Consider the following 22,345-nt stretch of genomic DNA (forward strand, 5'->3'; position numbering starts at 1 on the left):
ACGGCTCTACGTTATAAACTTCTGTGAAGCACTTGGGGGTTCAAAGTGCTCACCACACATCTAGATAAGTTCCTTGGGGGGTCTAGTTTCCAAAATGGTATCACTTGTGGGGGGTTTCCACTGTTTAGGCACATCAGGGACTCTCCAAACGCGACATGGCATCCGATCTCAATTCCAGCCAATTCTGCATTGAAAAAGTCAAACGGTGCTCCTTCAGTTCCAAGCTCTGCGGTGCGCCCAAACAGTGGTTTACCTCCACATATGGGGTATCGACGTACTCAGGAGAAATTGCACAACAACTTTTGTGGTCTAATTTCTCCTGTTACCCTTGTGAAAATAAGAATTTGTGGGCGAAAAAATCATTTTTGTGAAAACAAATGCGATTTTTTATTTTCACGGCTCTACGTTATAAACTTCTGTGAAGCACTTGGGGGTTCAAAGTGCTCACCACACATCTAGATAAGTTCCTTGGGGGGTCTAGTTTCCAAAATGGTGTCACTTGTGGGGGGTTTCCACTGTTTAGGCACATTAGGGGCTCTCCAAACGCGACATGGCGTCCGATCTCAATTCCAGCCAATTCTGCATTGAAACAGTCAAACGGTGCTCCTTCACTTCCAAGCTCTGCGGTGCGCCCAAACAGTGGTTTACCTCCACATATGGGGTATCGGCGTACTCAGGAAAAATTGCACAACAAAATTTGTGGTTAAATTTCTGTTTTTACACTTGTGAAAATTAAAAAAAATGGTTCTGAAGTAAAATGTTTGCAAAAAAAAGTAAAATGTTCATTTTTTTCTTCCACATTGTTTTAGTTCCTGTGAAGTACGTAAAGGGTTAATAAACTTCTTGAATGTGGTTTTGAGCAGCTTGAGGGGTGCAGTTTTTAGAATGGTGTCACACTTGGTTATTTTCTATCATATAGACCCCTCAAAATCACTTCAAAGGTGATGTGGTCCCTAAAAAAAACATGGTGTTGTAAAAATGAGAAATTGCTGGTCAACTTTTAACCCTTATAACTCCCTAACAAAAAAAAAAATTGTTTCCAAAATTGTGCTGATGTAAAGTAGACATGTGAGAAATGTTATTTATTAACTATTTTTTGTGACATATCTCTCTGATTTAAGGGCATAAAAATACAAAGTTTGAAAATTGCAAAATTTTAAAAATTTTCGCCATATTTCCATTTTTTTCATAAATAATCGCAAGTAATATCGAAGAAATGTTACCACTAACTTGAAGTACAACATGTCACGAAAAAACAATCTCAGAATCAGCGGGATCCGATAAAGCGTTCCAGAGTTATAACCTCATAAAGTGACACTGGTCAGAATTGTAAAAATTGGCTCGGTCATTAAGTACCAAATTGGCTCTGTCACTAAGGGGTTAATAGCATTATGCTAACATGTCTGTGATCATTAAAGGGAATCTATCAGACCGATCCACCCACCTCAAGTTGTTTATATGTTCATCTTGCTCCTCACCTTTACTGATGGAGTCTGTTAGTACTTGACATGAAAAAATCACTGTTTTAACAGGTTTTCAAATGAGGTGTAAGTGCTCTGGGTGTGTCAAAGCACTTCCCAACCTTCTGCCTCCCCCTGCCCCATCATCCTCTGACAGCCTACAGGCTGTAGCAGCAAATACTATTAAGCTTGAGACTATGCATAAGCCTAATTGTATTTTGTTTCTGCAGTACCGACCAACAGGTGCATTGTGAGAAATACATTTTTTATGAGTTTAGTAGAATCTTTTGAGAAGATTTGGTCTGGTCAAGTACTTTTTCTTGTTGAAGACAACTTCCAAGGTCATGAACTGAAATGAAAGAATTTATAAAGCAAAAGAATGGTTTTCAATCATTAAAATACGTACTCCTAGTCGGTGGGGCTGCGCTGCACCTTCCAGATAACAATCAGCAATTAACTCTGAACCATGTAGTGCAAGTTTCATGATGAAAGCAAATGTCTAATTGGTTGCCATGTGCTTGCAAGTTTACAATTTAGGAATTTCCTTGGAAATATCCCCCACAGAGGCTCCTTCAAGTGTTTTCTTAATAGCGTGATGTAAAGGACCACGTCCATGGCAACTAGTTATCAGCTCCTAGCAGTGCACGGTGTCCAGCCCTATGTAGGTGATCAGTTGCTGTGGCTTTTAATAATGACTTCTATTTGGACCATTTTTATATTAAGCATTATGAATTATCAAAAGCAGCTTCCTAATGAAAATTGAATGATTACTTTTAAATGTTCCTTGCAGATTCTATTTGCCCCCTTTTTTTTAAGCAAAGTTTTTAGGATTTGTTTTTTTTTATTTATTGGCAAAGTCATTGTGGTTTTTGCAGCACTAGTTTTTTTTCATCCCTCGGAAGTATTTAGTTTTGCTTGGCAAAGTGGGAATGGATTTTATTATCCAGATGTTTTGGGCTATTTCATCCTTTTGAGACTTTTTGAAATGTCACAAAATTGAGCACAAAATCTGTCTTTTTTTGTGTGCATTTGAAGAATAACATGCGAGATTCTGAAGCTTACTAAAACAGTTGGGTGACATTTTATTCTAAAAAGCACAAAGTAGAGGAGGAAAAAACACGAAACATCTTTTGAATGTGAGCCAAGCTCGTCAAATATCATGTGCCATTTTGATGAATTTGGCTGAAAATCCGCAAGTGCAAAAAGAAGTCTAAGAAAAAAATTTTTTTTTAAAGAAACCCAGATGAAGAATCAAGGCCAAAGTGGTTTATGGCATGTGTACAACGGTCCTAACACTCTTCTATTGGGTTAGCTGGAAACTCCTGTATTATAATCAGTCTCAAGATCATCATTACTTATTATATAGAGCAGTACAAATGGTGTCCGTGTGTCCGTTTTTTTTACGCCCGTGCCATCCGTTTTCTTACAACTACATTAAATCATGTACAGTTTTCTAGGTTTATAAGAGAAATCTACTCTTAAAAATCGGATGCCGCTCTATGTGGGATCTGATTTATTTTTCTCGCACCCATAGACTTGAACGTGTGAGTCTCATCTGAGACTGCATGCTGCCATTTTATTTATTTATTTTTTTTCCCCTCACGGGCCTGCGAAAAAAATATTCGTCTGATGAGCCCCATTGAATAATATATGGTGCTGTCCAATAAAAAATCAGATAGCACACATCCAAATTATGCACTTGTCTGCATGTGCCCTAATACCCCAAATCTGACATGGGACATGTTTACAGGTGGTGGATGTGCTGTAGATTTTCCATATGGATTTCTGGGCAGATTATGACATTACCCACAATGTCGGGGTGATTTTTTATTATTTTTTCCTAATATAATCCTTGCTGTGCAAGGATAAATTAAAGCAGGAATCAGATACTAGATTTTCAGCCTGTCAAGATATGACACATATTTTGTAATCAGGATTTAGACCTTTGCAATGCATAAGATCCGCAACAAATCCGCAAGTGTCTTAGATATTGATGTGGATTTATAGCAGATGTTTTACAGTCATTTGTGCAACCATACAGTCAAACTACACTAAACCTAGATTCTATAAAACACGGAAGAAACACATTTTCCCACAGATTTGCTGCAGATATAGTTACCATGTTCTCTGCTTCTCAATGTAATAACAGATTGGATCCTGATCTGATTGTATTTTCATGCACATTGCGAGCAGCAGGGAAATGATTTCTGCTGATCTGAGATATATCTTAGTCGGCAGCGCTAGTCTTCATGGCAGACACCTAGACCTGATTGACCTCATGATCAGTCATTGGAATCTGTCATGATTTATTAGAAGCTGTTTTAAAATGGATCCCATAGAACTATCAACATGGATCCATTAAGAATGGTCTCCTTGACTGGGTACAATTTAGGCAAATTGTCAGCGATGAGAAGTATCAAGTCTGCACGGGTTATGTTCACATGCTGCTGACTTGTTGCAGATGTTTGTGCCATAGGACCATTTATTCCAATATGGTTTGCACAAATCTTTTACATGCTGTAAAAACAACCTGATTCAGATACATAGGAAAGCTGCCAGAGATCTTGAAAATAGTGATTAATACAGTATATGTCTTGTCTTTTGCGCTACGTTCACACATCCGTGAGAAACAGACCGTTTTTTCTTGAGTGCCTGCTGTTTTGCATCCGTGTTGGGTCTGTTTGTAACGTATCTGTTTTTTTCACTTTAGAATTGTCAGTGTTCAGAGGCAAATAAAAAGACACCTGGAAAGTCAGATGTTTTAACTAAATTTGTCATTAATGGCTCATGCACAAGACCAGTTTTCTCGTATAAGTGCTTTCTGTGGTTTTCATGGATAGCACTAGTCCCTATGATATTCTATGGGGCTGTGCCCATGTCCAATAATTTATTTATTTATTTTATTTCCTCAGACTGAGTGGTCCGTGGGAAAAAAAAAGGGAGACATCCAATTTTGTTCTGAGTGTCAGATCAAAGTTGACCATGTAAGTCTGGATATGTGAAAAATTTGGATTGCGCTCGGATGATAATGGAGCGCGGTCTGAAAGTTGACCATGTAAGTCTGGATATGTGAAAAATTTGGATTGCGCTCGGATGATAATGGAGCGCGGTCTGATTTTCACAGACTGACAGAATGGAGAAAGTAGAGAAACTTTTTTTTTTCTCCACCTGATGACACGTTGGTCAGAATAATCAGACCATTTTTCTTGGATGAGGAGAAACCGGTTGTGTGCCCCTATCCTAAGCAAGATATCTGGGAGACACAAATGCAAAACGGAAGCATTTTGGAAGCCTTCTGATTTGTGTCCGTGGTTCACGGATCCCCATAGAAATGAATGACTGATTCTGATCCACGGATCAGAAAAGGACTTGCCACAAGACTCGTGGACTTCACACTTGGATTAGTGCTTTTTACGGCTATGTGAGTGTAGATCCATGAAATTCTATGGGTCTGTGTGCTGTCCGAGGAAACAAACATCACAGCATATGGACATGTCACATCGAGGTGTGAGTGTAGCCTAATTCTACACCCTTAATGCTCGTGTATTTTACTTATTTTTTCTTGTCAAGCCGGTCTGAGGAAAAAATTGCAACATGCCCGAGTTGGATCGAATCGCAATTGGCCATGCAAGTCAACAGGCTGCTGAAAATTATCGGACTTCAGTTGGATGACATCTGGGTGCTGTCCAATTTTGATGGAGGCAATTTTTTTTTCTATCTTCTCTGATCACACTATGATTACACTCTGGTTGGAGTTTGATTAGTGTGTGATTTACATTATCGGTCCTATTCTCTTCAGATGAAGATACGCTGGTGAAACACTAGCCCTAGGAGTGCATCCAGCTGATTACACGCACTTCTATTGAGCCTATGAACCCTGGGCAAGTCTTGAAATTCCCATAGAAGTGAATGGAGAAATCTGCTCTTCCTCTCCATTTTCACTTTTCACAAGACTGTTCCACAATCTCAAGATGAGTGTGGGTGCCAGAACTGGAAGCTATATCAGATATTTATGTCATGACTGTCCGAGATGTAAATATCCTTTTAATTGATCTTGTAGAGATCTTGTGAGTTGGATATTATAAACGCTCACCATATATAGCATGGTATATGGTTTCTCTGATATCCTGACTGTCCTTATGTATTGCTCATATATCTCTATATATAGGTGTATACATGTATCCATTTATATAATACATATATCGCTTAAGACAGAGTCACAAGTAAATACGTCCATACATATTTATATCGGGATAGAAATCTTTAAGATGGAATTAATTTCCTGGGAAAGCTTCTCGTCCCCGCGCCACAGCGCTCTCTTTATCACCTGTCGCCATTTGGTGTCGGCAGAAAGTAAATCAAAGTGTTGCAATTTGTTATTCTGCTGCACTTGAGGAGCTGAAGCTAAATAACACACGGCCTGAAATTCTGATTGAAGTTGTAGGAGGGGGATCTTTTAATTTAATGCCCTTTAATCGCGCTGCCTGCTCGGCTTCTGGCATTTGAAAGGTTGTAGCTAAGGAGAGATTTTATTTAACCCCTTCCTACTAAAGTATGGCACCGCTGCAGGTCCTGACAGTGAAGAGATGAACGGCTTCCATTCATTTGTTTCTATTTGCTAATTAGTTTATGGGTACTTTAAGGCAGCCAAGTTCTTAGCCTCTCTATTAGTCCCGCTATATTGTGATCTCCAGATTTTATGGAACCAGAACTATGACCATAGGATTCGTGAGCAGGGCCACTGCGGAGAAGACCCTTTTGCTATGCAATGTGTTCAGAATGGCTGGGATTAATGTTTATTGCAGGATATCATCCTGGAGGTCACCTTATGTAGTCAGAAAGTCAGTTTTTCATTCACTGACGGCCAGATATTTCCCTTGCAGCTGAATACAAGGTCTAAGGGAACACTTCTTCTCCTTGTGGAGACCCCCACCTTGCATAGGCCATGCAATGTTCCTTGGACAAAAAGTATGCAAATAAGCTCTCCTCCAGAAGATATAGAAACCTTCCAGCCACACCATTGGATGAAGTTATCCTATATGTCACTGCCCAACACTTTATATGTCTTGCAGCATGAAAAAGGCCATATCCTCCTCTAAATGCCTTTTTTTTTGGGGGGGGGGGGGTTGTTTTTTTTGGGAAGCACTGGTTGGGTTTTTATTCAGTCATGTTGCAAGGCCTGCTTAAGGATTGGTCACTGACTTAAACGTGGCTGCATAGTACCGTATATACTCGAGTATAAGCTGACCCAAGTATAAGCCGACCCCCCCTAATTTTGCCACAAAAAACTGGGAAAACGTATTGACTCGAGTATAAGCCTAGGCTGGAAAATGCAGAAGCTACCGGTAAATGTCAAAAATAAAAATAGATACCAATAAAAGTAAAATTAATTGAGACATCAGTAGGTTAAGTGTTTCTGAATATCCATATTGAATCAGGAGCCCCATATAATGCTTCATACAGTTCATGATGGGCCCCATAAGATGTTCCATACAAAATACGCCCCATATAATGCTCCATATTAAAATATGCCCCATATAATGCTGCACAAAGGTTAATAATGGCCCCATAAGATGCTCCATAGACACATTTGCCCCATACAATGCTGCATAAAGGTTGATGGCCCCATAAGATGCTCCACACATTGTGGCCCCATGAGATGCTCCACACATTGTGGCCCCATGAGATGCTCCACACATTGTGGCCCCATGAGATGCTCCACACATTATGGCCCCATGAGATGCTCCACACATTATGGCCCCATGAGATGCTCTACACATTATGGCCCCATGAGATGCACACTAATCGCGTCATCACGCCCTCTCACCTGAACAGTAAGTGCACAGGATGGAAGACAGAGCAGCGCGCAGTGGTGGAACGAGGAAGGTGACTATCGTGCACTGCTCAGCTCCCCCGATATACTCACCTGCTCCCGGAGCGGTCACTGGCAGCGTCTCACTGTCAGATGGTCTCCGGGAGCCGGCGGCAACTTCCTGTGTTCAGCGGTCACGTACCGCTCATTACAGTAATGAATATGCGTCCATATTCATTACTTTAATGAGCGGTACCGCTGAACACAGGAAGAGCTGCTCGGAGACCATGGGACATGCAGGGACCGCGCCAGGAGCAGGTGAGTATGTCACCGCGGCGCTCCCCCGCCGACCCCCCCCTCCTCCTGCTGACAATGACCCGCTGACAATGACTCGAGTATAAGCCGAGAGGGTCACTTTCAGCCCAAAAAAGTGGGCTGAAAATCTCGGCTTATACTCGAGTATATACGGTAATTTGCATAGCTGGAAAATTAGGTTTTGTCAGCCAGAGGCACTCATATAGGAACAACCCCTTTAAGAAAAAAGTATACTATACACCAGGGGTCCCCAACCTGTAGCTCGGGAGCCACATGCGACTCGTGGTCCCATGAATTGTGGCTCGCTGCTGTCTGCATTAGCTCCAGATCTAGCAAACAGGTATGAAGATCACTTTTTAAAATGATGAATTTTGTGAGTAGCCCTGCACAGAAGAGCAGATGTGGATGCACATATACCGTACTTGTCTTTGGGGTTTAGATATAGTTTAAGTATGGTAAGCTGAGAACTGGATGATACTACCTGGGAGAGGAGGTGCTTGAAGCTATGTTTTGGGAGTGATTGATGGAAGAATACTGAAGGGGGTATTGTGATAACCCCTGGATCTTGGTATTCTGCTTTGGGGTGATTTATGTGGACAAGCTTTGATTATCATCATACCCATAATGGGGGCTTGGGTTGCCACTGTTGTGAGGGAGTCGAGACCTGGATGTGGCTCGCGACCCTCTCCCAGAGCTAAATGTGGCTCACAACCCTCTCAGAGCTGAATGTTGCTCTCAAGGTCAGAAAGATTGGGGACCATTGCTATACACTATGAACGTAAAAGGCTGAATATTATTTAACAGCTACAGTGGCGCTGAGCTTAGTATCTCTCCAAATCTTCTTTTTTGACCTGATCAACTGAACAGGTCAATAAGTGTTTATAAATCCAGGAGACTAAGACTTCAGTGATAATGCTTTTACATCTGCACTAGGTGTATAACAGTACCAGGTGTATTACTGTACCAGGTGTATAACGGTACAAGATGTATAACGGTGTCAGGTGTGTTACTGTACCAGGTTTATAACTGTACCACGTGTATAACAGTGTCAGGTGTGTTACTGTACCACGTGTATAACGGTGTCAGGTGTGTTACTGTACCACGTGCATAACTGTACCAGGTGTATAACGGTGTCAGGTATGTTACTGTACCACGTGTATAACACTGTCAGGTGTGTTACTGTACCATGTGTATAACAGTGTCAGGTGTGTTACTGTACCACGTGTATAACGGTGTCAGGTGTGTTACTGTACCAGGTGTATATAACTGTGTCAGGTGTGTTACTGTACCACGTGTATAATGGTGTCAGGTGTGTTACTGTACCACGTGTATAACGGTGTCAGGTGTGTTACTGTACCACGTGTATAACGGTGTCAGGTGTGTTACTGTACCACGTGTATAACTGTACCAGGTGTATAACACTGTCAGGTGTGTTACTGTACCACGTGTATAACGGTGTCAGGTGTGTTACTGTACCACGTGTATAACGGTGTCAGGTGTGTTACTGTACCACGTGTATAACTGTACCAGGTGTATAACACTGTCAGGTGTGTTACTGTACCACGTGTATAACTGTGTCAGGTGTGTTACTGTACCACGTGTATAATGGTGTCAGGTGTGTTACTGTACCACGTGTATAACGGTGTCAGGTGTGTTACTGTGCCACGTGTATAACTGTACCAGGTGTAAAACGGTGTCAGGTATGTTACTGTACCACGTGTATAACACTGTCAGGTGTGTTACTGTACCACGTGTGTAACTGTGTCAGGTGTGTTACTGTACCACGTGTATAATGGTGTCAGGTGTGTTACTGTACCACGTGTATAACGGTGTTAGGTGTGTTACTGTACCACGTGTATAACAGTGTCAGATATGTTACTGTACCACGTATAACAGTGTCAGGTGTATTACTGTACCAGGTGTATAACCGTGTCAGGTGCTTTACTGTACCACGTGTATAACGGTGCCAGGTGTGTTACTGTACCACGTGTATAACTGTACCAGGTGTATAGCGGTGTCAGGTATGTTACTGTACCACGTGTATAACGGTGTCAGGTGTGTTACTGTACCACATGTATAACGGTGTCCGGTGTGTTACTGTACCACGTATATAACAGTGTCAGGTGTGTTACTGTACCACGTGTATAACGGTGTTAGGTGTGTTACTGTACCACGTGTATAACGGTGTTAGGTATGTTACTGTACCAGGTGTATAACAGTGTCAGGTGTGTTACTGTACCACGTATAACAGTGTCCGGTGTGTTACTGTACCACATGTATAACGGAGTCAAGTGTGTTACTGTACCACGTGTATAACGGTGTTAGGTGTGTTACTGTACCACATGTATAACAGTGTCAGGTGTGTTACTGTACCAGGTGTATAATGGTGTCAGGTTTGTTACTGTACCACGTATATAACAGTGTCAGGAGTGTTACTGTACCACGTGTATAATGGTACCAGGTGTATAATGGTGTCAGGTGTATTACTGTACCAGGTGTATTGCTACACCAGGCGTATACAGTGAAGGAAATGAGTATTTGATCCCTTGCTGATTTTGTAAGTTTGCCCACTGACAAAGATATGAACAATCTATAATTTTAAGGGTAGGTTAATTTTTAACATTGAGAGATAAAATATCAAAAATAAAATCCAGAAAATCATATTGTGTAAAATTTATATAAATTTACATTTTGCTCTGAGAAATAAGTATTTGATCCCCTACCAACCAGTTCTGGCTCCTACAGACCAGTTAGACGCTCCTAATCAACTCGTTACCTGCATTAAAGACAGCTGTCTTACATAGTCACCTTTACAAAAGATTCCTGTCCACAGACTCAATTAATCAGTCAGACTCTAACCTCTACAACATGGGCAAGACCAAAGAGCTTTATAAGAATGTCGGGGACAAAATCATAGACCTGCACAAAGCTGGAATGGGCTACAAAACCATGAGTAAGACGCTGGGTGAGAAGGAGACAACTGTTGGTGCAATAGTAAGAAAATGGAAGAAATACAAAATGACTGTCAATCGACATCAATCTGGGGCACCATGCAAAATATCACCTCGTGGGGTATCCTTGATCATGAGGAAGGTGAGAGATCAGCCTAAAACTACATGGGGGGACTGGTTAATGATCTCAAGGCAGCTGGGACCACAGTCACCAAGAAAACCATTGGCAACACATTATGCCATAAAGGTTTAAAATCCTGCAGTGCCCGCAAGGTCCCCCTGCTCAAGAAGGCACATGTGCAGGCCCGTCTGAAGTTTGCCAATGAACACCTAGATGATTCTGGGAGTGATTGGGAGATGGTGCTGTGGTCAGAAAAGACAAAAAACTGAGGTCTTTGGCATTAACTCAACTCGCCGTATTTGGAGGAAGAGAAATGCTGCCTATGACCCAAAGAACAAATTTTGCATTTCCGTATGGGCGCCGCACACATCAAATCACCACAAGCGGATGCATCTGCATACAACTCGTGTCTCTGTGTACCCAATGTTAAAGATAGGAACGCAGAGAAACGCAGGATGCATACAGAAGTAGGCGGAGCTTCAGGGAGGAAGAAGGGAGGAAGTACAGTTACCGTATATACTCGAGTATAAGCCGACCCGAGTATAAGCCGACCCCCCTAATTTTGCCACAAAAAACTGGGAAAACTTATTGACTCGAGTATAAGCCTAGGGTGGAAAATGCAGCAGCTACCGGTGAATTTCAAAAATAAAAATAGATGCTCCATACCGTTCATTATGGCCCCATAGCTGTGCCATATAGTGCTCTGCACCGTTCATTATGGCCCCATAGCTGTGCCATATAGTGCTCTGCACCGTTCATTATTGCCCCATAGCTGTACCATAGAAAGCTGTGCCATATAGTGCTCTGCACCGTTCATTATTGCCCCATAGCTGTGCCATATAGTGCTCTGCACCGTTCATTATTGCCCCATAGCTGTGCCATATAGTGCTCTGCACCGTTCATTATTGCCCCATAGCTGTGCCATATAGTGCCCTGCACCGTTCATTATTGCCCCATAGCTGTACCATAGAAAGCTGTGCCATATAGTGCTCTGCACCGTTCATTATTGCCCCATAGCTGTGCCATATAGTGCTCTGCACCGTTCATTATTGCCCCATAGCTGTGCCATATAGTGCTCTGCACCGTTCATTATTGCCCCATAGCTGTACCATAGAAAGCTGTGCCATATAGTGCTCTGCACCGTTCATTATTGCCCCATAGCTGTGCCATATAGTGCTCTGCACCGTTCATTATTGCCCCATAGCTGTGCCATATAGTGCTCTGCACCGTTCATTATTGCCCCATAGCTGTGCCATATAGTGCTCTGCACCGTTCATTATTGCCCCATAGCTGTGCCATATAGTGCTCTGCACCGTTCATTATTGCCCCATAGCTGTACCATATAGTGCTCTGCACCGTTCATTATTGCCCCATAGCTGTGCCATATAGTGCTCTGCACCGTTCATTATTGCCCCATAGCTGTACCATAGAAAGCTGTGCCATATAGTGCTCTGCACCGTTCATTATTGCCCCATAGCTGTGCCATATAGTGCTCTGCACCGTTCATTATTGCCCCATAGATGTGCCATAGAAAGCTGTGCCATATATAACGCTGCTGCTGCTGCTGCAATAAAAAAAAAATGACACTCACCTCTCTTGCTTGCAGCTCCTCAGCGTCCCGTCCCGGCATCTCTCTGCACTGACTGATCAGGCAGAGGGCGGCGCGCACACTATATGCGTCATCGAGCCCTCTGACCTGCACAGTCAGTGCGGAGAGACGCCGGGAAGATGGAGCGGTGCCCGGCGTGTGGAACGCGGACAGGTGAATATGTAATACTTACCTGCTCCCAACGTCCCGCTCCTTCCCCCGGACAGCTGGTCTTCGGTGCCGCAGCCTCTTCCTCTGTCAGCGGTCACCGTTACCACTGATTAGAGAAATGAATATGCGGCTCCACCCCTATGGGAGTGGAGTCCATATTAATTTCTCTAATGAGCGGTCCCACGTGACCGCTGAACGGGGGAAGAGCTGCGGCACCCGGAGACCGTGGGACTGCAGGGACAGCGCCAGGAGCGCCGGAAGCAGTTAAGTATGCCTCAGCGCCCTCTCCCCCTCACCCGCCGACCCTGCCGCCGACCGTGACTCGAGTATAAGCCGAGAGGGGCACTTTCAGCCCAAAAATTTGGGCTGAAAATCTCGGCTTATACTCGAGTATATACGGTATATGAAAAAGTTTGGGCACCCCTATTAATCTTAAGCTTAATGTTTTATAAAAATTGTTTTTTTTGCAACAGCTATTTCAGTTTCATATATCTAATAACTGTTGGACACAGTAATGTTTCTACCTTGAAATGAGGTTTATTGTACTAACAGAAAATGTGCAATCTGCATTCAAACAAAATTTGACAGGTGCATAAGTATGGGCACCAGAAAAGTGACATTAATATTTAGTAGATCCTCCTTTTGCAAAAATAACAGCCTCTAGTCACTTCCTGTAGCTTTTAATGAGTTCCTGGATCCTGGATGAAGGTATTTTTGACCATTCCTCTTTACAAAACAATTCCAGTTTTGTTAAGTTTGATGGTCGCCGAGCATGGACAGCCCTCTTCAAATGATCCCACAGATGTTCAATGATATTCAAGTCTGGGGACTGGGATGGCCATTCCAGAACAGTGTAATTGTTCCTCTGCATGAATGCCTGAGTAGATTTGGAGCGGTGTTTTGGATCATTGTCTTGCTGAAAGATCCATCCCCTGCGTAACTTCAACTTTGTCACTGATTCATGAACATTATTGTCAAGAATCTGCTGATACTGAGAGGAATCCATGCATCCCTCAACTTTAACAAGATTCCCGATGCCGGCATTGGCCACACAGCCCCAAAGCATGATGGAACCTCCACCAAATTTTACTGTGGGTAGCAAGTGTTTTTCTTGGAATGCTGTGTTTTTTTGCCGCCATGCATAACGCCTTTTTGTATGACCAAACAACTCAATCTTGGTTTCATCAGTCCACAGGACCTTCTTCCAAAAAGAAATTGGCTTCTCCAAATTCTGCTTTTGCATACCTCAGCCGACTCTGTTTGTGATGTGCTTGCAGAAACAGCTTATTTCGCATCAATCTCCCATACAGCTTCTCCTTGTGCAAAGTGCGTTGTATAGTTGACCGATGCACAGTGACACCATCTGCAGCAAGTTGATGCTGCAGCTCTCTGGAGGTGGTCTGAGGATTGTCCTTGACTGATCTCACCATTCTTCTTCTCTGCCTTTCTGATGTTTTTCTTGGCCTGCCACTTCTGGCCTTAACAAGAACTGTACCTGTGTTCTTCCATTTCCTTACTATGTTCCTCACAGTGGAAATTGACAGGTTAAATCTCTTAGACAGCTTTTTGTATCCTTCCCCTGAACAACTATGTTGAATAATCTTTGTTTTCAGATCATTTGACAGTTGTTTTGAGGAGCCCATGATGCCACTCTTCAGAGGAGATTCAAACAGGAGAACCACTTGCAAGTGGCCACTTTAAGTAGCTTTTCTCATGATTGCATACACCTGGCTATGAAGTTCAAAGCTCAATGAGGTTACAAAACCAAAAAAAGTGCTTTAGTAAGTCAGTAAAAAGTAGGTAGGAGTATTTAAAACAAGAAAATGATAAGGGTGCCCATACTTATGCACCTGTCAAATTTTGTTTGAATGCAGATTGCACATTTTCTGTTAGTACAATAAACCTCATTTCAAGGCAGAAACATTACTGTGTCCAACAGTTATTAGATATATGAAACTGAAATAGCTGTTGCAAAAAAACCAATTTTTATAAAACATTAAGATTAATAGGGGTGCCCAAACTTTTTCATATAACTGTATGCAACCATCCACAGCCCTCCTGAACAGAAATGTGAAACCAGCCTATAATATGAGTTTAACTTTTTGTATTGAAGAATTGAAATAAATTAACTTTTTGATCTATTTTTGTGAGAAGCACCTATATGTGTATATTTTTCATTTTTTTGTATCTTTATTTTCTCTGGTGGGAAAGGGGGTTGATTTGAACTTTTTTATTTTATTTTTTTTACCCATTTTGTTGAAGATGCGATCATTCGATCGCTATATATGCAGCACTGCTTCAGCATCGCAGCATATAGCAGAAATCACCGTCTCCTTGGAAACTCTTCTACAAGCAGAGTTTTAAAGGAGCTCCGTAAGGACAGTCATCAGCTGAGCCCCGGCTGCTATGACAGCCCATCAGCAACCCACGATGATGTCACGGGCGTTCCGATGGGCGGAAGTAAGAACACTTGTGCTCGTTGGTGCTAGTTAAATTCCGCTGTCGCTCCAGTGGCAATTGTTAGCTACAGGTTCTGGCTATAATACACAGCCATTGCCTGCCGGGTATTGGGCGGGCTTGCTGCGTGAGACCCCCCCAATACACGCGCTTCCTGACTTGCGCCGTATATATACAACGCATGTCATGAAAGGGTTTAAAAGGGAATATCAGGCATGTAGTTGCTAACAAAGGCAACTACCTGCCTGATGTACCTGGCTCCGGTCATTGACTTTTCCTGCTGGAGTTTCAGTTGCTTCCTGTCAACAGCAGCAATTTCTTTTCCTGTTGACAGGATGGGACTACTGGCGTCATGCTGATTGACAGCTGTCTTTCTTCAGTTAGGCGGAGGTGAGCCGGCTGTCAATCAGCATAACACCTGTAGTCCCGCCCTGTCGATAGGAAGAGAAACTGCCTCTCTGTGACTTCAGCGGATGTCTGTGAGTGCTCGGTGCTAGCGGAGAACAAGCGCCGGGTACAACAGGCAGGTAGGTAGCAACTTCCTGCCTGTAAGTGCTTAGGCACTTTTAAGTCCTGTATATCCCCTTTTAAAGAAGGCGTTCTCTCTGAAATGCTGTCTCCTGGATTTATATGCTTGAGATGGTAGGATCAGCTCCTCTGTTATTCTGAGTTCTGTCTCGTGCTTCTACCTCTCCTTGTTTGTAGTCATTTGTCTTCTGCTACTTTTACATCTGCCATCGGGACAACCCAGTGCCCATTAGATGGTCTGTCTGTCCAGCAGAAATTGGTTGATTTGGGCAACTTCTGTCTCATTTGGGTGGCCACCTATACTATATAGATCTGTTAAGAAGATAAGTGTTAAAGAGCTCATCCCCATAAAATAAAAAAACTGTATGAGCTCACTCTGTGTGTGACTTGAGGCTTCAAATTCCCCCTTTACTTTTAGTAAGAAATTGCTCTGTTCCCATCTTTTCTTACCTGTGTTGTACATGCGCCATATTGCAGATCCGTTACTAATAACCCATAATCTGGCCCTGTGGTTGAGGGGTTTAATTGGCTTATTTTGAGTTGTTGTCTTCTTGTGTCAAGTGATTACTGTTCAATTCATCAATTTCTTGTTTGCTATGAAAGTTGGGTGTCAATCACTATGACCACTATTACAGCTTTCATAACACTTTAAAGTGGTATTCCCATCTCCAAGATCCTATCGCAATATGTAGTAGGTGTAATAGTAATAATATTAGCAAATACCTCCATTTAGAAATGTAGTATAGTTCTCCTGATTTGCTATGGCACCTTCTCCATGTGCAGGGCATTGCAGTAGCTTAGGTATCCATAGTTACGGGCACTAACAGCTGTCACTGTATGGGTACTCGTAACTATGGATGTCTAAGCTACTACAATGCCCTGCATCTGGAGTAAGCGACATAGCGAATCAGAAGAACTATTCTACATTTCTATGTAGAGGTATTTTCTAATATTATTATAATTCCACCTATTACATATTGGGATAGGATCCTGGAGATGGGAATAGGCATTTAATGACATAGGAATGGAAGAAAAACACCTTCTTTCTCCTATTTAATATCTATAACACTGGTGGAGCGTTGGGCTATGCGTCTGCTACGTGGCGACGCGCTGGCAGTATTCAATATATGATTAGACTCTTAGAATGTCCTATCGATTTTGCATATATCAAGACCTAGAATCTTTACAAAATGTATGTTCCTTGCCCCAGAAGTATAACTAGTCCGACACTTCTGTACACAGGTAGATAATGATAGGTGTTTATATGTAAATATACTGAGTACTCTTTAAATCTAAATTTCTTGTTGCGTATCAGCAGGTCTTGTTTGACTTTGTAGAATAATTTTCTCTCTCCTCGCATATAATTTGCACTCTGAGAAAGCAAAACTTCATGCATTTTGCATTTTCTCAGAATGATTATATGTTTAATTGTTGCGTGTGAAATCCGCTCGCAGAAAGGCCCTTTTGTTACAGAGCTGGAATTAGCATCTCCCCACTCATTCATCTGCTATGTCCTTTCATTCAGAAAAAAAAGCGAAAAAAGCTGTGTATTCAGTCAGTTCAAATTCACTTTGTAAAGGAAAAGTGCTTTTTTTTTTGCTTTTTTTGTTTAACTTTTTATTTACAGAAGCTCTGTGCAATGTGGTGAAGGCCCCTCCGACTGCAAATTTTATTACAGTCTTCTAGCGAGCCTCCAGTAAAGATCTGTCACTCTGTGTAACCTTGTTCACTGTGGCAGCCTCATTCAAGAAGGGATACCTTTATATAACTTTACTCGTGTCGTGGCCACTGAGTTTTGTGTGGAAAGTTTAGTTAGACAGCTGGGAAAAAAACATTTGAACTCCATGATGGCGTAATAGTGATGAGCGAATATACTTGTTACTCGAGATTTCTCGAGCACGCTCGGGGGTCCTCCAAGTATTTTTTAGTTCTCGGAGATTTAGTTTTTCTTGCCGCATCTGAATGATTTACATCTGTTAGTCAACATAAGTACATGTGGGAATTCCCTAGCATGCAGGCAACCCCCACATGTACGGCTGCGGCGCTAAAAACTAAAACTCCGAGCACTAAAAAATACTTGGAGGACCCTTGAGCATGCTCGAGAAATTTCGAGTAACGAGTATATTCGCTCATCACTAGTAATATATTCTGATCTACTGAAAGTCCAAACAAGCCTCTTTATAAACCAAGGTATCAACCAATCTACAAAAAGAATAGAAAAAGTATCAATTTAGTTTATCACTGCTGTGTTAGGCCATATTCACATGTCCAGTAATCTCTATTAGAACTGATCCAGCAGCAAAAAATTGTGCAGACACAACTTTTCCTCCGTCTTTAAAAAAACCCGAAAAACTGATTTCAGCTGGATCTGTTTTTTTGTAACATTGAAGTTTATGGAAAACGGATCCGTTAAATAGCCATCCGTTTACTTCCATTTGCAACTGATCCAGTAAGCAAAAATGGAGCCTATTTAACAGATCCGTTTTCCATAGACTTCAGTGTTATAAAAATCGTATCCAGATGAAATCAGTTTGCACAACTTTCTTTGCCAACAGATCACTGCTGGATCCTTTTTATGGCCACATTCACACATTCGGCATTTGGTTAGTATTTCTCATCAGTATTTTTAAGCCAAAACAAGGAGTGAATGAAAAAGGCAGAAGTGGTGACGTGTTCCTATTATACTTTTCCTCTGATTGTTCCACTCCTGGTTTTAGAATACAAATATTGATGTAAAATACTGACCAAATACTGAACGTGTGAATGTGGCCTAGATTACTGGACATGTGGACTGTCTGTGGTCTTGGTGTGGCACACGGCGTATGCACTGCTCTGGCTTCCAGATCAACTAGCTCTCATTGGTCCAATTGAATAGACTTTAATCATATAGCATAAAAAAAAATAGCAGAATGTTCACATATTAAAACAAATGCAAGGCCTCTCCGCTGCTGCTCCAGCAAGGCCTCTCCACTGCTGCTCCAACAAGGCCTCTTCTCCACTGCTCCAGCAAGGCCTCTTCTCCACTGCTCCAACAAGGCCTCTTCTCCACTGCTCCAGCAAGACCTCTCCACTGCTGCTCCAGCAAGGCCTCTTCTCCACTGCTCCAGCAAGACCTCTCCACTGCTGCTCCAGCAAGGCCTCTTCTCCACTGCTCCAGCAAGGCCTCTTCTCCACTGCTCCAACAAGGCCTCTTCTCCACTGCTCCAGCAAGGCCTCTCCACTGCTGCTCCAGCAAGGCCTCTTCTCCACTGCTCCAGCAAGGCCTCTTCTCCACTGCTCCAGCAAGGCCTCTTCTCCACTACTGCTCCGGCAAGGCCTCTTCTCCACTACTCCAGCAAGGCCTCTTCTCCACTGCTCCAGCAAGGCCTCTCCACTGCTGCTCCAGCAAGGCCTCTTCTCCACTGCTCCAGCAAGGCCTCTTCTCCACTGCTCCAGCAAGGCCTCTTCTCCACTACTGCTCCGGCAAGGCCTCTTCTCCACTACTCCAGCAAGGCCTCTCCACTGCTGCTCCAACAAGGCCTCTCCACTGCTGCTCCAGCAAGGCCTCTCCACTGCTGCTCCAACAAGGCCTCTCCACTGCTGCTCCAGCAAGGCCTCTCCACTGCTGCTCCAGCAAGGCCTCTTCTCCGCTGCTGCTCCAGCAAGGCCTCTTCTCTGCTGCTGCTCCAGCAAGGCCTCTTCTCCGCTGCTGCTCCAGCAAGGCCTCTTCTCCGCTGCTGCTCCAGCAAGGCCTCTTCTCCGCTGCTGCTCCAGCAAGGCCTCTTCTCTGCTGCTGCTGGAGCATCGGCAGAGAGGCGTCTCTGGAGCAGGGGAGGGAGAGCAACTGCTGGTTTATTTTCTGTTAGTGCAAGTCAACATAAAAAATACGAAAATATCCTTTAATAATAATTATGTTCTTTACTATATAGGAACACTACAAACAAAAGCTTACTGTTTTGTGTCCTCACTCCCAGCTGATATATTTTCTGTAATGTATGCTTAACATCCCAGAGATTTACCCCCATTATCATCCCTGACATATCTACATTATTTGGGTATGGTAGGCCGCCATATGTATCATATATGGCTGGTAAATTCTATAAATTGCCTTGTATAACTTTGTCATCTGATTCATGCTGCCTGAACCACCGGACGCAAGAATCAGAGAGCCGCTCTTGTGGTCTAAACATCTGTGTGTCTCTCTGAAATGTTGAAGTGTTTCTAAGTAGAACACAGATGTATAAAATGTTGACTTGGTTTCTGATTTTTTATTTTTTTTTCTGCTTGTGGTTTAGCAGCATGAGTCTGTTGAGGTTCCCTTGAAGGTGAATACTCTATGTCCTCTATCGGGAGTGAAATTATCCCATTTTGCATCCTTTTTTTTCTTAATGGGAATCAGGCCATCAGCATCAGGGGCTTATCTACAGCATTCTGTAATGCTGTAGATAAGCCCCCGATGTCTCCTGAAAGATGAGAAAAAGAGGTTAGATTATACTCACCCAGGGGCGGTCCCGGTCCGATGGGCGTCGCGGTCCGGGTCCGGCGCCTCCCATCTTCATACGATGACGTCCTCTTCTTGTTTTCCTGCTCCTGCGCAAGCATAATTTGTCTGCCCTGTTGAGGGCAGAGCAAAGTACTGCAGTGCGCAGGTGATTGGCCTCTCTGACCTTTCCCGGCGCCTGCGCACTGCAGTGCTTTGCTCTGCCCTCAACAGGGCAAAGTACGCGTACGCCTGCGCCAGAGCCGCGCAAGAAAACAACCTTTCAGGTTACATCGAGGCTTATCTACAGCATTACAGAATGCTGTAGATAAGCCCCTGATGCCGGTGGCCTTAGCTCATCTACCATTTTTGGGGTGACAGATTCCCTATGTACCCATAACTTTGCTGCATTCTGTGTAATGATATTCTTAAAATTCATAAACTTCAACCCTAAAACCACCTAATATAAATTAAAGCTGGACTAATCTGCAAATAACATGCAAAATCTTTATTCATAAGTGTGAAGTCTGTTTTTATGTGTGAAAAAATTTAATTTCCAAACCAGAAGTTGAGAATTGAAAGAGAACCTCTCTTACGCCTAATGCTTCAAGATGGTAAATTACAACTCCATTTAGGAGAAAAAGAATAAACTCTTAAAACCCCGATCTTTGTTTCAAGATATCACAAACTTGTTGATTTGTATTAAATTTTTGATAATATATTACCAAAGTAATTGACAAGCCTACTTTCTTATAAGGAAAGAGAATTCTTGAAATATTGACGCCGATCTGAGGCTTTATAGTTATCTTTTATCCCCATTTTATGGGGTGCTGCAAGTGTGTCATAAAGACATGCTCTAAGGTCTCGAACCCACCACCCTTTCATACTTACGGTAAATGAATGAGTCTGTTAGAATTTGGGATTATGACAAAAAAATGATAAAGGATATAAAGGACTTGTCTTAAGAGAAAAAAGTTCCCATGGGTAAAATAGTGATGGATAGATGATATATTTCACAGTCCCAGAGTATACCATTAAGCATTTAAACATAATTATGGCCGGTTCATGACTGTTCCCTGAGACACTGGAGTAACTGCTGAAACAGGACTTGTGATTATATATTTCAAAACGGTTGTCCAGACTTTTTTTTCCTACTATGGTCCTTAAAGCAAACAGGCAGGAGTTGTCAACCGAGGTGCTGATGCCAGCTCAGAGTGGTCACTAATAGAGATGAGTGAATTGGATTGATTTAGGGCTTATTCGGCAAGCTATAGTGCTTGCCAAATAAACTGCAGAGAGAACCCGGCTGCCTGGATCTCTCAGGCTGATCAGCTGTTCCGAGCCGCAGCTGCATGTGTTGCGGCTGTGTCAGTCACAACAAACAGGCTCTCCATGCATGTGTCGTGACTGTCACACAGCCGCGACACATGCAGCTGTGGAGCTGAACAGATAATTAGCCAGCGCGATCCACGATGCCGGGTTCCCTCTGCAGCTTATTCGGCAAGCGCTATCTCTTGCCGAATAAGCCCTGACCTGATCAAAGTCGCTCATCTCTAGTCACTAACTGCTCTTGCTGGCGATTTAGCTTCTCCACGTCAACATAACAGCTCTTCTTCTTCAGACTACTCTGTTGACTGGGCGTGACTGCTGACGTCATGCTGAACGACAGATGGCAATGGGGAGCTGGCTGTCAGTCAGCATGATATCGGCAGTCACACCCGACAACAGAGCAGAAGAGAAGACACTGCTCTGTTGATGTGATGTCATCGTAAGCTACTGAATCGCTGGCAGGAGCGGTCCACGACCACTCAGTGCCGGCAGAGATTGGCTCCGGGCACAACAGGCAGGTAGTTAGCAGGTATCTGCCTGTAAGTTCTTAAGCACATAAAAAAAATAAAGTCCCGGATAACCCCTTTAACAACGCTAAGAGATGTCATACTGATTCTAAATTTTTGCACCTTAGTGTCCTTTTAAATTTGATATTGTTTGGTTCTTTTCGGAACGATCTGATTCTGACTGTCTGATCTGCAATGTTACTGGCGCTCTTCATACCAACACAGGTCTTGGCAATAGTCAATGGGCTTCCGTTGATAAAGTCGTTAGGAAGAAAAAAAAGGGAAAAAGAAACCAACCAGGCTGTCAAAATTTTCCCAACCTCCTCCTCATTACTTGAGCGGTAATCGTTCCAGCTAACAGTTTATACATAAATCCATAGAAATGAGCCAAAGGGAGACGTGTGTAGCACAGGATCAGGTCCTGCATTGGAAGATTTTGGCTTACACGCACAGCTTATGTTTTGGTCTGCACTATTGAACATGATGGAGTAGAAAATAGAGCAGTATATGACCAAGTCCTCTTTTTGGTGTTTAGGATGTACCGTACTGCGCAAAGGTTTTGGGACATGCAGGGAAAAATTGCTGTAAAGTAAGAGCTCTCAAAAATAGAAATGTTAATAGGTTAGTTTTATCAATTAGCAAAATACA

At 42.8% G+C, this 22,345-nt stretch overlaps 1 protein-coding gene across 9 annotated transcripts in view; it reads left to right on the forward strand.

The window, feature by feature from the left end:
* The window catches only part of NPAS3 (neuronal PAS domain protein 3), a 616,056-nt gene that overhangs the window by 51,466 nt on the left and 542,245 nt on the right, over positions 1–22,345 (forward strand). The window contains exon 1 of one of the 9 annotated variants that reach the window (XM_077261159.1): positions 15,291–15,402. The exons of 7 other annotated variants lie outside the window; for them this stretch is intronic. The gene's annotated coding sequence lies outside the window, so the exon portion shown is untranslated. Of the gene's footprint in view, positions 1–15,290; positions 15,403–22,345 lie in introns of those variants that run through there. One more of the 9 variants, XM_077261168.1, reaches the window with a different exon arrangement.

The sequence above is a fragment of the Ranitomeya variabilis genome, chromosome 1 (genome assembly GCF_051348905.1).
Source record: "Ranitomeya variabilis isolate aRanVar5 chromosome 1, aRanVar5.hap1, whole genome shotgun sequence".
Classification (NCBI taxonomy): Eukaryota; Metazoa; Chordata; class Amphibia; order Anura; family Dendrobatidae; genus Ranitomeya; species Ranitomeya variabilis.